Consider the following 12,430-nt stretch of genomic DNA (forward strand, 5'->3'; position numbering starts at 1 on the left):
ACTGACTACTCAAAAATGTTTTTAGCACTGCTTGACCATCATTTAATTGAATGGAAGCACAAGGAAAGGAAATGAATTTTATATGGTGATATTTATATATGCTGAGCAGATTCTTGTTCTGTACATGAACTGATCACAACAATGTGTGTGCTTTCTGTGTTCCTTTCTGTGAACTTGAGATATATTTTACACACATAAAATAGATCTTTCATCATGTCAGTGTCACCTTTGAACCTTCTGAATCCACACTAATTTCTAATCTGCAGATGTTTTTGTCTATAACTAGCTGCCTTCTAGTGAAAGAAAAGATACATTTATTATTATTTACATGCTGTTACCCAGTGAATGGTCAATGCTAAATAAATCTTCCTTTTCAAGCTTGTGCAAGTATATAGGGAAAGAAGTTTATTGGGAAAATCTAAGATATCTGTTGATATTCAGCAGTTGATCATACTTTAAAACAGTTACTCATTATGGTTAATCACCTTATAAATTTCTAACTCTTTGGATATTAGCCTTAATTGCAAGCAAGGAAAAAGCAATTTAGAGCTAATGAAAGCTGATTAATCGTTTTTGAAAGATTCCTTAGTTTGAGACCGTGGAGTAAGGAAGATAGCATGGGTAGATTTGTAAAAGTGGAGTGTAGGAATAATCAGTTTCCTTAGTGCTGCTGTGATTTGGAGGCTCTTTCTGAGCAGCAGAGTGGCAGAAATATGCTGACTTGTACATTTCTGTGCAGTGATGATGCCTCTCTGTGGGGAGGCAGAGCCATGCAGAGGGGCTGTGCTGCTTAGAACTGCCAGTCACAAAATTTGGTGGCTTTTCTGGTTGAGTGGGCTAGGGATCCTTTTCTAACATTTGTGCAGTTTTACTGGGTGATCATTAATGAAAGAGATTGTTTTTTAAATAAGTGGAGTCAAAGCATTGGCAGTATTTAGGGACTTCTGCTTCTTTCTCTTTTGATAATGGCCAAAGTGACCTAATTCTAGATTTTGTCTTAAGAGGAGCTCAGTTCAGTCAGCTGTCTTCTGTCCTTAGCAAGCAACCAAATCCCTTTTAGGAGTATGAGGGTTGATCATGTAGACAGTGCACTGGATTAGGATATAGGAGAGCTGGCCTCTGCTCCTCTGCTTTAGCCTTTCCTTGTCAATTTTTGAGCAAACTTATTGCAGTGCTCCCTCTAATTTACTGGAAAACAAGAGGAATTCCCTGGAACCTTAGTTTGTTTATTTTTATTGCTTTCTTTTAGTAGCATGATTTATCTCTTGTGGAATGGGTTTAGCAGTGACTATTTTAAGTATGCAACTATTTTCAGACAAATTACTACAGTCCAGATGTTTTTCTAAGGCTACTTTTGTGGAGCTGGCAACTCAGTGCCCCTCTTGTAGCATCTATCAGCTTATCACTGATAACTCAAATTCCATGGCAGCTGCTCTTGCTGCAGATGGAAGTGCTGTCTTTTATTATTACCTTTTCAATAGTCATCTGTTGTTGGAAAACTCTGGAAATACTTGAAATTTTGATTACATTACATTGTCTGGAAGACTGGTGAAAATGGTGTCTTGTACTTTATTAATTATATTATTATTATTATTTATAATTGTTGACCAAGACCTCTGTAAACAAAGGAAGCTGCTGTTCACTTAAGATAACATTCCTCTTATCTTGGACACAGAAATATTATTATTTTGGAGGAATTAGCCACTTCTACAAATATTTTTTTCCTTCCCTTTCAGATCTGGCATATTAAGGTGACCTGAATGTAAATACTTCCTTGTCTGTAAACAGACACATATATCATCTTACTGATCATGTTTGGAAGGCATGGGTGAAAATGTCTGTGCAGCCTTATCACAGAAGTAAACATTGAATTTGTCTAGTGGCCACACAAGGAAAATGGATGTTGTTGGTGTTTCAGCTTTTCCTGAGCGTGTGTTATGTGTTATTAAGACCTTAACCCCCTATTTGTGACTAAGATTTACAAAATAACAATATAATTGCTGTTCAACAGACTTAACCTGCCCTTCCAGGTTTGAAAAATGGTGCTATTCTGCCTTTGAAAACCTGGAAAATAATTAAAAATGCCTAATGCTGGAGAAACATGACTGGGAATATCTTTACAAAAGGCATTCTCAATCTGCTGTCTGGGGTTCTGAATGTACATTGAACTGCTAGAAATGTACAGCTCTTGATTTAGGGCCTGGTTATTTTATTTTTTTTTTTTTTTAATATTTCTTTAAACATTGGCAGGGAGAAAACTTGCTGATTAGGGTTTAAGTAGTGCTTTTATTCTGAGAGTACTTGGAGGGGTGGGAGAAGGTGTTTGCTTTTTTCCGTGTGGATTCATTAGCAAAATGTGTCTTAATTAAAAAATAGTAACAGTAATCAGACAGCAAAATTAGCCAGGGATCGAATTTAGGGCATTTAAACTGCTGCAGGCAGCAAGAGCAGCCTCTGTGCCAGGGCAGAGGAAGCTCCCACTTTTTCACCTTCCACCAGGCTTCAGCTGGCTTTGAAATGGAACATTTCACTTGCCAGCAGGAGCCCCTTGCTCTGCTGACCACTCTGACCTGCAAGCCAATTGCATCTAAATTTTTTCATGAGGCTTTATAAAATCCTTCCTAACGTGACTGTGTGTCTTTAGATACTGACTAAGTGCTGTACTAATAACAATTAGCTTCATCCATCATGTTAAGTGTGAGTAGAGGGAAATACTGGATTAAAAAAAATCCATTTAAGAATGATCTTGTGCTTGGATCTGATGGGGAATGTGTACTTTGAGCTTGAAACCCTGTGTCCCAACAGAGGAGGAAGGGTAGAGGACACTTGATTCTTGGTGTCCTTAAATCCTTCCCTGCCAATAATTCTTGGTAAGGCTCCTAAAGCCACAGTGCATCCCTGGGACAAGGCAGGGAAGGTGTATAAGGGAAGTTCCTTGTCAGCTGAGGGCTGCTGCAGCACACCTGCCTTTCCTGGAATGTGCAGTAGATGTCTGTCAGCAGACTGGAGTGTGAAGCAGAAATTACAAGGTGGCCAAGTCTCCTTACCCAGTCTGCACTTCTGCATGCTTAAAACCTTATTTTTGCTTTTTTTACCCCCTGTATCTGCAACTTAACTTCAGAGGTAGAGTTATTTCCTGTTCTTAATCTGTCAGCAAATATTTGTATATCCATGCTGAAGTAATGCTTAATATTCCCTGTTTGGGTGATGCTGCCCAGTCCATGGGACTGAGCACAGTCTGGACCTGAAATGTATTGGCATCTGGAGGAATATCTTAAAAGTTGTTTAGGTTTTGCTCCATGAGTCTTCACAGACTGGAGTTATTTATAATTTTCACTTGTAAAAGGTCACAACAGACCTAGAAACACAGACGACAAATAACTGCAAAATTACAGATAAATCAATTGAACTAATATCAACTAAAGATAATGTGGAGTTCTGTCTCCTGAGCACTCCTCAGGAGAAGTATGTGTAAATAAATAGGCTTTGCAGCATGTCCTGAATACCAATCTAACACAGGAAGGAAACAAATCTGAGTACTGGAGGGATAGGTACCTCCATGTCTGAGCACAGGTATTTTGATATCTTACAGAATGGCAAAAGAAAATCCTTTTCTGTGCCTCAAACCTGGATTTGGTGCTTTTTTTAGCTGTGTAACAGTCTAAAGAGTTTTTCTGTTGGCAAAATGATATGCTGCAGTATGCTTTCTGTCAGGCACAACTAAAATTATGCTTGCTTTAAATTTTCTGGATGTCTCTTTAAATTCATTCAACCAGCAGAAATAATCCCAAATGGCTAAAATGACAAAGTCTGATAGACTTAGCCCTGAAAACTACTACCCCAAGTGTCTGCTCTGTCATGTTACTGCTCATGGAGCAAAACCAACAGAGGTGTGTTGTGCTTCCACTGGAGCAGCTGAAATGCAAAGTCTGAAGCTTTCCTTGAGCTGGCAGGGAAGGGGAAATTGCCCTCTGCCACTGAGTGCTGACAGGAGAGATGCAAGCACCAACTCCAGCAGGACTGGAATGGAGACACTGCTCTCTGGTAAAGGGAAGCACTGCAATAGTTCTGTCCTCATGTCCCTGGTGTAATTAACTCACCTTCATGTTTCCTACTGTGATTCCTTTGCCAGGTTCTCTGCTTGTGTCTCTAGGACTGCAGTGTAGTCCCAGACTGCCTGTCAAGCCTTTCTGGAGGATCCCTCCCCTGCTTGTTGTCATCATATCTGTAGCAGCCACTGCATCTGCTTATGTGGAGGAATGTGATGTTCAGAGGGTAATTATGCATTCCTTGCTGCTTCTAATGTTCAAGTTAAGGGTTTGGCTTTCTGTCTCCTTTTGGAAAATTAGTCACTTGCCTGTGTTTGCTCTTTATTTCATGTCCCTCTGCCATCTGTTTTAATCTAGCTGAGGGGTGTGGGGGGGAAGGAAGGAGGAGCAGCAAGAACACAGGATGATGGACTTGCTTATATAACACATGACTCCCAAATCCAGTTTCATCTTCTGGGTGGTCACAGAGTGAACCTGTTATGATTTGAAAATTTTTGGCTGGAGAAAGAAAATTTTATTCCCCTGAAGAAGAAGAGATGACAGTGATTTGTTTCCATAATTTGCTAGATGAAGGGATTTGGTTTCCTCTCTTATTTGAGGCTGGTCAGAACCCCTAGTTCAGAGCTCTCAGGATAATGGCCTGGCTGTCTGTGTTGTGTATGATGTGGAAGAGCCTCAGAGGATCAGCTCCTGGACAGTAGTGCCCATGGGAGCTGTTTCCTGCTATCTTTTCTGCTGCTGATGCTGTTTAAATAAATAAATATATGTGAGAAATAGTGTTTGAGCACCCCATCCCCCAGTATGAGCTCCCCCCGAGCAGAATGACACATTCATGGTGGCAAGTGTTTTGTAAAGACAAAATCCCATGTAACCACATGGCCATCACCCTTTCCTTAGAGGCAAATATCCTCTTGGACTTGGGGTTGGGATCTGAACTTGAACCTTCCATAACATAAGTGGGCCACTCATTTCCCATCCCTACCCTTTGGCATACATTCTCTTAGTTTGGATCTAACAAAAATGTTAGAGCAAATGTTTAATTCAACCAAAAATTTTCTGTATTAAGAAAAAGTTTAAAATTTTTACTTTAGTCCCGGTGAAGAAAAGCCAAGGTTCTTTTTTTCAAGGTGCTTTTTTTTTTATTTTGTAATTTTTTTTTATTAGTAGTGAATCAAAGAAATGACTAATCACCTATTTTTAATCTAATTTGTACAACTAGTTTCTTACTAGACAGGAGTGGCTTGTTTTCGTTGTTATCAACTAAATTTGTAGAGGGAGTTGAAAATGCAGAATGGCTTTGCTTGTGTTCCAAAAAACTGCCTTTTCAAGTAAGGGCTTGAAACCTGTAGGAATCACAAAGCAGTGCTGGAGCAAGGAGGTCAAGAGGCAGTTTTAGTTTGCTTGAACAGTCATAAAATGCAGCCTTGTTTCTCCCACTTCCCACTCATCCTTATGCTTTGAAGCCATGTGTTCTTTGACAGCCCTCTGAAAACTCTTGTGTGTGCAGCTGAAAGTCCCAAAGCTCCTTTACTGCAAGATCTCTCTGAAACTCTTTCACAAGAAGAAGGTTCAGTTAAAAAAAAAAAAAAAAAAAGCCTGGAAAAGATCTCTATTTCAATCTATAATGTAAGAAAACATTATTTTCAGACTATTCCCTGGTCCAACTGATGGGGAATTATTTTTCTGCTGTATGATCACCAGGACAGCTTTGAGGGAGAACTGGTTTCAGAAGAGTTTGCTGGAAGAGGAATGAAGGTGAAACATCCCTGTGTTCCTCCTCTGCAGCAGGATTCTGTGTGATACAAGGACAGCTCAAGTCTATGGCTGATCACTTACAGTTAGGAGAGATGGCAAAATTCACTTAATCTTTAATCTCATCTCTGACTAATTTTTGGAGACTGATGCTATTTTAGATAGTATTTGTCTTACTCCATATTTCCCAGTGTATTTCTCTGTACTACTTGTTACTGTGTCATTTGTCTTTGTTCTCTCCTCATCTGATCATCTTGGAGACTGAAGGTCTTTCCCCTTTGATCTTATTATCCATATGGCATGGGATAATCCTATCAGATGTAAACTCTGCACTGGGTTTGCCCTAAACAGCACTTCTCTAACATTCCTTTATCAGGACTGAGTCAATCCAGGCTATTTCCGGGATTGAATGATGTGCATGTAGCCCTGGCCAAGAAGTACTTCAAGCAAAACAAACAAAACAGTCCTTAAAGCTGATGTTTTTGGAATAGAGAGGGATATTAAGAGCATCGACCTTTTAGAGGAAGTAGAACTCAATTTTTTTTTCCAAGTCTCCATGGGAAAAACAGAGAGGAAAGCTGCCAGAAAAGCAGGAAGAATTTGTGGAAAGCTTTCTCAAAGTGATGCATTTTTCTTTCAGACAATGCTTTTCTGACAGAGGATGCCAGGCTTGATGACCTGTACACTTAGGTTGGGCACTGTCCTTCTAAAATTCTGATTCTGTGCCTTCAAATTTAGATCTATACTACCCAGGACATGATTTTTGCTGTACTTTGCATGGGGTGCCACAGTGCTGATGATACAATACAGAGAACTATTCTTGGACCTGTTTCTCCTGCATGCAGGCAGAGCATTAATGTGGGCAGGTAACTGATCAGACTTTCCATGAGCACCACAGGATAACCAGGAAATCCTCATTTGCTACTTTCATGTGCTTTTCTAGTTGTGTGGAGTTTTTGTTGTTGGGTTTATGTTTTTTTTTTTCCAGTTTGTTTGTTTGGTTTTCATTTTTTTATTTAGGGATTTAAATCCTAGTATTGACACAACTGAATATTTTAACCAGAAGAATTATATTCACTCAGTGAATTGGCATAAATGCTAATGGCAGAAACCCCATTAGTTCCAGGGCTGTTTAAACCATCTGTATCTTGAGATCTAGGATGCAGCTATGCTGGCAAGACCCCTGCTTAGTATTTCCACATGTCTGTGTCCCACACTGGTGCTGAACTGCACTGAAATTATACAAATACAGCAACTTCCCTGAAGAGCTAAGATGCATCAAGTGGCACATCCATGCAGTGCAGTGGAAGTCAGCATGTGGGATTTCTGAGATTTCTGGCAGGTTTCCTTGGCTCAGTGTGTGTCTGCAGCAGTGAGGATGGTGAAAGGAAGGCAAACTGGAGCAGCTGCCACCAGCCCAGACTGGCAGCTGGTCTGGAAATGACTTGTGCGTGGTCAGGACTGGGAGCCCAGCAAAATCTCCCAAGATCCTATTTTGGCAGAGAATGACTGTCTCTGTGATCAGCTGCCATCAGAGATTGCTGAATAATTCCTGGAAATGTTCAGCCTTGGGTGTATTTTTAGGGGTACAACACTTTACAGAAAGCTTGTAGCAGCAGGACTGTATAAAAAGTGTCCAAACACAGAAACAAGGATTTATCTTAGGAAACTTCCTGGATCTGCCAGGTCTCTTGTTGGAGATGCTGTGATTATTAAATCAGCTCTTAAGCTTTCTAATACTTTGTGAACTCATTTTCATTTCTGATAGGAAAATAACAGACTGTCACACACAACTTTTTTCCTTTGCATAATTCAGATGTAGTTGTGACACTTGACACGCAGCACAGATGACTGTGAATCGCTCCTTAAAATTTAAACAGATGATTCAGAATTAATTATGAAACCCAACCTTATAGTTGTCCCAGAAATCCAGTGCAGATGATCATTGTCTAAGAAAATCACCCAGCTCCAGTTGATTCCCAAAATTTCTCATTGATAAAGAAGCTAAAGAATCTTGAATGATAGACTAAGGAAGCATTTCAAAGTTTTTGGTTTTCCTGTTGTTGATTTTTTTTTTTTCCTTTGAGAATCTATCGATATTGGATTTCTAAGATCTTTTAAAACATAGCTTTGTGATTATAAAAGCCTTCAGCACTGTATAGAAGTTTAGGTACAACTATGTCCTAGGGATTCTTGTAGGCAGAACTTCAGCTCTTTGCTTTGGGTAAGAAAAAGCTACGCAGTTTTAAAAGAGGGTTGTGAAAACCTAACTTTTAGATTTAGATAGTAATCATAATATAAAGAAGAAATAATTCTAGCAGGTGATTTCTTCTTAAGTTGTATGCTGAGAAAATGAAATTTGTGTTTTTATATGGTAAGAATCTTTATTTGAAAACTTGGTGCATGCTTGCAATATATTTCACCACTGTTAAAAAAAGCTGTTTGACCATATTTGCACAGGATAACATGAAATACTAGTTGTAAAAAGAAGCATTGAGTAGACTGTGTCTAATTGCCCAAATCTAGGCACTTCAGTGCTCTGAACTGCTGCAGAAGAGTTCAGAAAACCTCCAGTGGATTCTCAGCAATTGCAGGCTTTCTGTGGCCCCTGTCATTTCTGAGAGGGATCAAGATTGTAAGATGTGCTTTCACATAATAACATGGTAAAAAGCAAGAGTAAAGGACAGAGGCAAATGGTTAAAGTGCTGATCTTCAGAGACTGGAAGAGGCCTGGAAAAATCAAAGGTGAGCCCTTGCTTCTGCATGATCTGGCTTGTTTGTTATATATGGGAACAACAACATCATGCTTAGCACTGCTGGAAATGATGAATTTCTTTCCCTGGGTTGTCCAACTGTCACATTGGGAGCTGGAGGATTTCCCTATGGACTATAGGGAAAACTGCTTTTCTACTAGGAGATTGGAAAAGACCAATTTATAACTTCAAAGCTGTCTGCTCAAAAATGTTTTTTCAATTTTAACCTCGGAAGCTACTGAAATTTATGGAAAAAGGCATTTAACATTTTAACATCAATGTACTGTTGACAAGCAATGAGAACTGTAGTACAGGTTCTCCCATTGTTTGCCCTTGTGTAGGTACATGTGTATATTGCATCATATTTTTCCCCATCATTTCTGTATTTTCTATTTTAAGAAGTCATCATTGAAAACTACATTTCCTTAGTGTTCAAAATGCTTCTTTGCTCTTTGAAGCTGAAGAATGTTATAATGTTAACTCTTCTGGAAAAGAGCAGTGAACAGATTCAGGCAAGTGCTCAATTCTGTATAATACCTTGGGGTTTTTTTCATCATTTCAAGTTTTTGCCATTTTCAGCCACTAAAGGCTGACATTACATTCTGTGATTCTTTTTCCACTTTGTTTCTTTGTTCTTTCAAATAATGATGTTTTGGATTTGACTAGTTCACAAATGCCAATTATTCCCCTCCCAGTCCTAAGAGTTGGAGTCTTTCTCAAAAAGACACAGGTGGTTATATATGGATAAATGATGAGGATGCTTTCTCTAATCAGTTGACCTGAAGGCTTCAAGTAAGACTGAATAGAAATACCCAGATCACCAGCTGCTGGAACACAAAAAATGCATTTGCCAGCATCTGAAGAAATTATATGTGTTTTTCCATGGAAGCTCTATCTGTTTGTACTTGCTGAGCTCTGGGATTGAGGTTGAGAAGTTCAACACCTAAGCTGCAGTTCCTGACCTCTACTGCAAGATTATTATCCTTTCTGATATTTCAAATAGATTGTTTTAGACCCAGGCAAGCAGTCACAGTATTTTCCACCAGCAAAGAGTTTGAGTTTCTTTGTCCTGTGTTTCTGATAATGCCTCCTAATGGGAAAAAAAAATCATTAGGCACTAATTTAGGCCATGCAGCAAACTTTATCCTAAAATCTTAGAATCAGCTGTGGGAAATAACATTGTATATGTAAATGTGTAACACTTACACTTTTGCTTTTGATTACTGATCATACTACAAGTATGATCTTGTTTGACCACAGTATTGACTGTCAATATTCTCTATTCACTAGATAATAGGCAGCACTGCGTGCAAGAAAACTGCAAAGACATAACCAGTCATTGATCAACTACTGTAAGTCCAAATTCAAATTTTAATTTGGAAAACACTCCTATTAAAAAAAGCATAGGAACTTTCAGAAAATTTAAGATTTGAGGTAGTGTTGTAGGAGGTAAAAATGCAACACACTGAAGTCCTTGCTTCCCTATTATTCTCAGCTAGTGGTTGAAAAAATGCTACAGACCTTTAAATACCATGAAGGTTTCTCTTATCTTGGTTGGAGATATTTAGTGGAAAGTAGGTAAAAAAGAGCACTTAAGAAAAAAAGCAAACACCCCCCCCCCAAGCCTAAGAAAAAACCAACCAAATAGAAAACAACAAAAAAACACAACAAGCCAAACCCCCAAAATAAAATTTGACTACGTCTTATAACCATAAAATATGGGACAGGATCATTAGATTAACCTTTTGTTATGATGAAAAGCATTGCTGTAAGATGTTTTTCAGCTGTATTTAATGGGATCAGTAGGTTTATGCTTCTTATTACGTTGAAATGGATAAAGATTTTAATTTAGATAAATGGGTACCTGACATGGTCTGTTCTTGTGGTATTTTTTTTTTTTAATTTATATATAACTGCTGCTTTTATGTTGGCTTCTGACTTCTGTGATGATTAACAGATAATTACTTTTCCTGAAGTGAGCAGTACTGAATTTGAGTGGCAAGAAGGAATTATGTTCTTTGTGTGGATGCTGCAGCAGAAATGGTGGAGCTGGTGTCCATGTGAGTAATCCTCGATAAAAGCAGCTGCATCTACCCAGCTCAGAGAACTTGGCTGCCCTTTCTGGTTTTCATCTGCCTGATTTAGAGAACTGTGTCAAAATGTGCCTCTTCAGGCCTGTGAAACTGATGAATCTCTTTAAATGCTAGAGGTTGTTATTCAGTAGGGAGAAGTTGGTACTGGTGCCAAAACTGTTTTGGAAAGGTCCCTGTTGGATGCCCGAGCAGGACAATACAAATCAGGCTGGCCCCTTCCTTCTTCCCTGAATTGATTTCTCTCTATGGAGAAATCCTATCACCTCTATGTCCAGCAGCTGGTGCCAAGCAGGGTGGTGAGATCCTTACTATTCCACTGTGACTGCTAGGAAATTGTGTTTCATGATGTACTAGGAGAGCTCAGTGAGTAAATGACTTCAGTATAGAACGGACAATCTAGCACTTGTGCTTTATAAATACACTGAAAACTGCCAGCTCTGCACATGGTCCTGGGATGGAAAGATTGAATTAAGGTGTAAAATGCATTTAGGCTAGAAAGCATCCAACTCAAATAATCTGTTACAGCTTCCAGTTGTTTTCCTTCAGTCTGAGTGGGGGATACTTTAATCACATCTGTTAAAATTCATCCCAAGGTTGCTTGGATTCCGTGGTGTGGAGTGTCAGTGGTGACTCCCAGAAAGTTGTGCTGCAGAACCACTCAAAAATAACAATGCTCAGTATATACAGGTGTCAAGCATGGTCAAATGCTTGCACATTGCTCAAAGTAACCTTCCCAAGGACAAGTGATGATGAGAACTTTGGGTCTCTGAAAGAGTGAGTGGCTGAACCTCAGGGAGCTGCTATCAGCAGCGCTGTGTTTGGGGGCACAGCAGGTCCTCCTTTCTTCTTCTCTCATCCCCTCCTGTTTGCATAATGAAATGCAACAAAAAGGGGGTTTGTTCATCAGATGTTCTGAACACAAAGGCAATTATTTATCAGTCCTTTTCCCCCACTAATTCCTTCACAGCTGGAAAAATAGATGGATTCCAGCCGGGGCTCCTTGCCTTGTGCCAGTGAGGTTTTGCTATGTCTGGCTGAACAATTGCCATATCAAGGCTTAGAGTCTGTAAGCCTTCAGTAGGTTTTAAGATAAGAGCTGTTTGATTATTACTTAATAATGAATTTTTCAGTCTTATATGATTAAAAATCTTTTACTGCCATGATAGTTGTTTCAGAATACCCAGAAGGAGGATATTGAGCTCTCTTTGAATTCCAAGAAGTTGGTGTTGTTGTGGCTCTTCTTTTCCTCACATATAAGAGTAGGGGAGAGGTGATTTTGACCATTTTTTTTCTACTGCTGGGAGTGTGCTTTCTTGAGTTTTTGTGTGTGTGGGTATGTCTGAGAAGGAAGCTGGGCTGTGTCAGTGATGGCATTGTGCTAACAAAAGTCTGCAGAATAATTGCTGAGACATCCATTTAGGAAATTGGCAGCAGGGGGCTTTTCATTTGCTTGACTCTGTGACATGACAAAGTTATTTTCCAGTCTGGAACTGAAGGAAGTATTTGGATTTTTGACTGCCACAGTGTGAGAGACTCAAAAGAACAATAATAATAACAACAGTTACTTCTTCATGTTTCTTCATCTCCATGTGTTGGCTGCATTGCAGGTTGCTAATAAAAGTGGTGTTATAGATTGCAGTGGCTTCTGTGTGGGAATAGGTCTTTTTATAGTCTCAGTTCACCATGGATGATGGTTATTGCATTTGCACTTTTGGAAGCAGTTATGTAAAACCAGCAAAAGGTGTGTCAGAGGAAATGCAATTGACTTTGAAAAGTTTTCATA

The 12,430-nt window shown here is 39.2% G+C and overlaps 1 protein-coding gene and 1 long non-coding RNA gene across 2 annotated transcripts in view; one reads left to right on the top strand and one right to left on the bottom strand.

The window, feature by feature from the left end:
• LOC306808394 overlaps window positions 1–12,430 on the top strand; it is a 55,341-nt gene that overhangs the window by 15,998 nt on the left and 26,913 nt on the right. Inside the window, exon 2 of the long non-coding RNA XR_013776020.1 lies at window positions 4,133–4,275. This is a non-coding gene — a long non-coding RNA (uncharacterized lncRNA). The remainder of the gene's footprint in view (window positions 1–4,132; window positions 4,276–12,430) is intronic.
• HTR1F (5-hydroxytryptamine receptor 1F) overlaps window positions 1–12,430 on the bottom strand; it is a 102,577-nt gene that overhangs the window by 5,223 nt on the left and 84,924 nt on the right. The gene's annotated exons all lie outside the window — the stretch shown is intronic.

The sequence above is a fragment of the Erithacus rubecula genome, assembly GCF_903797595.1.
Source record: "Erithacus rubecula genome assembly, chromosome: 1".
Classification (NCBI taxonomy): Eukaryota; Metazoa; Chordata; class Aves; order Passeriformes; family Muscicapidae; genus Erithacus; species Erithacus rubecula.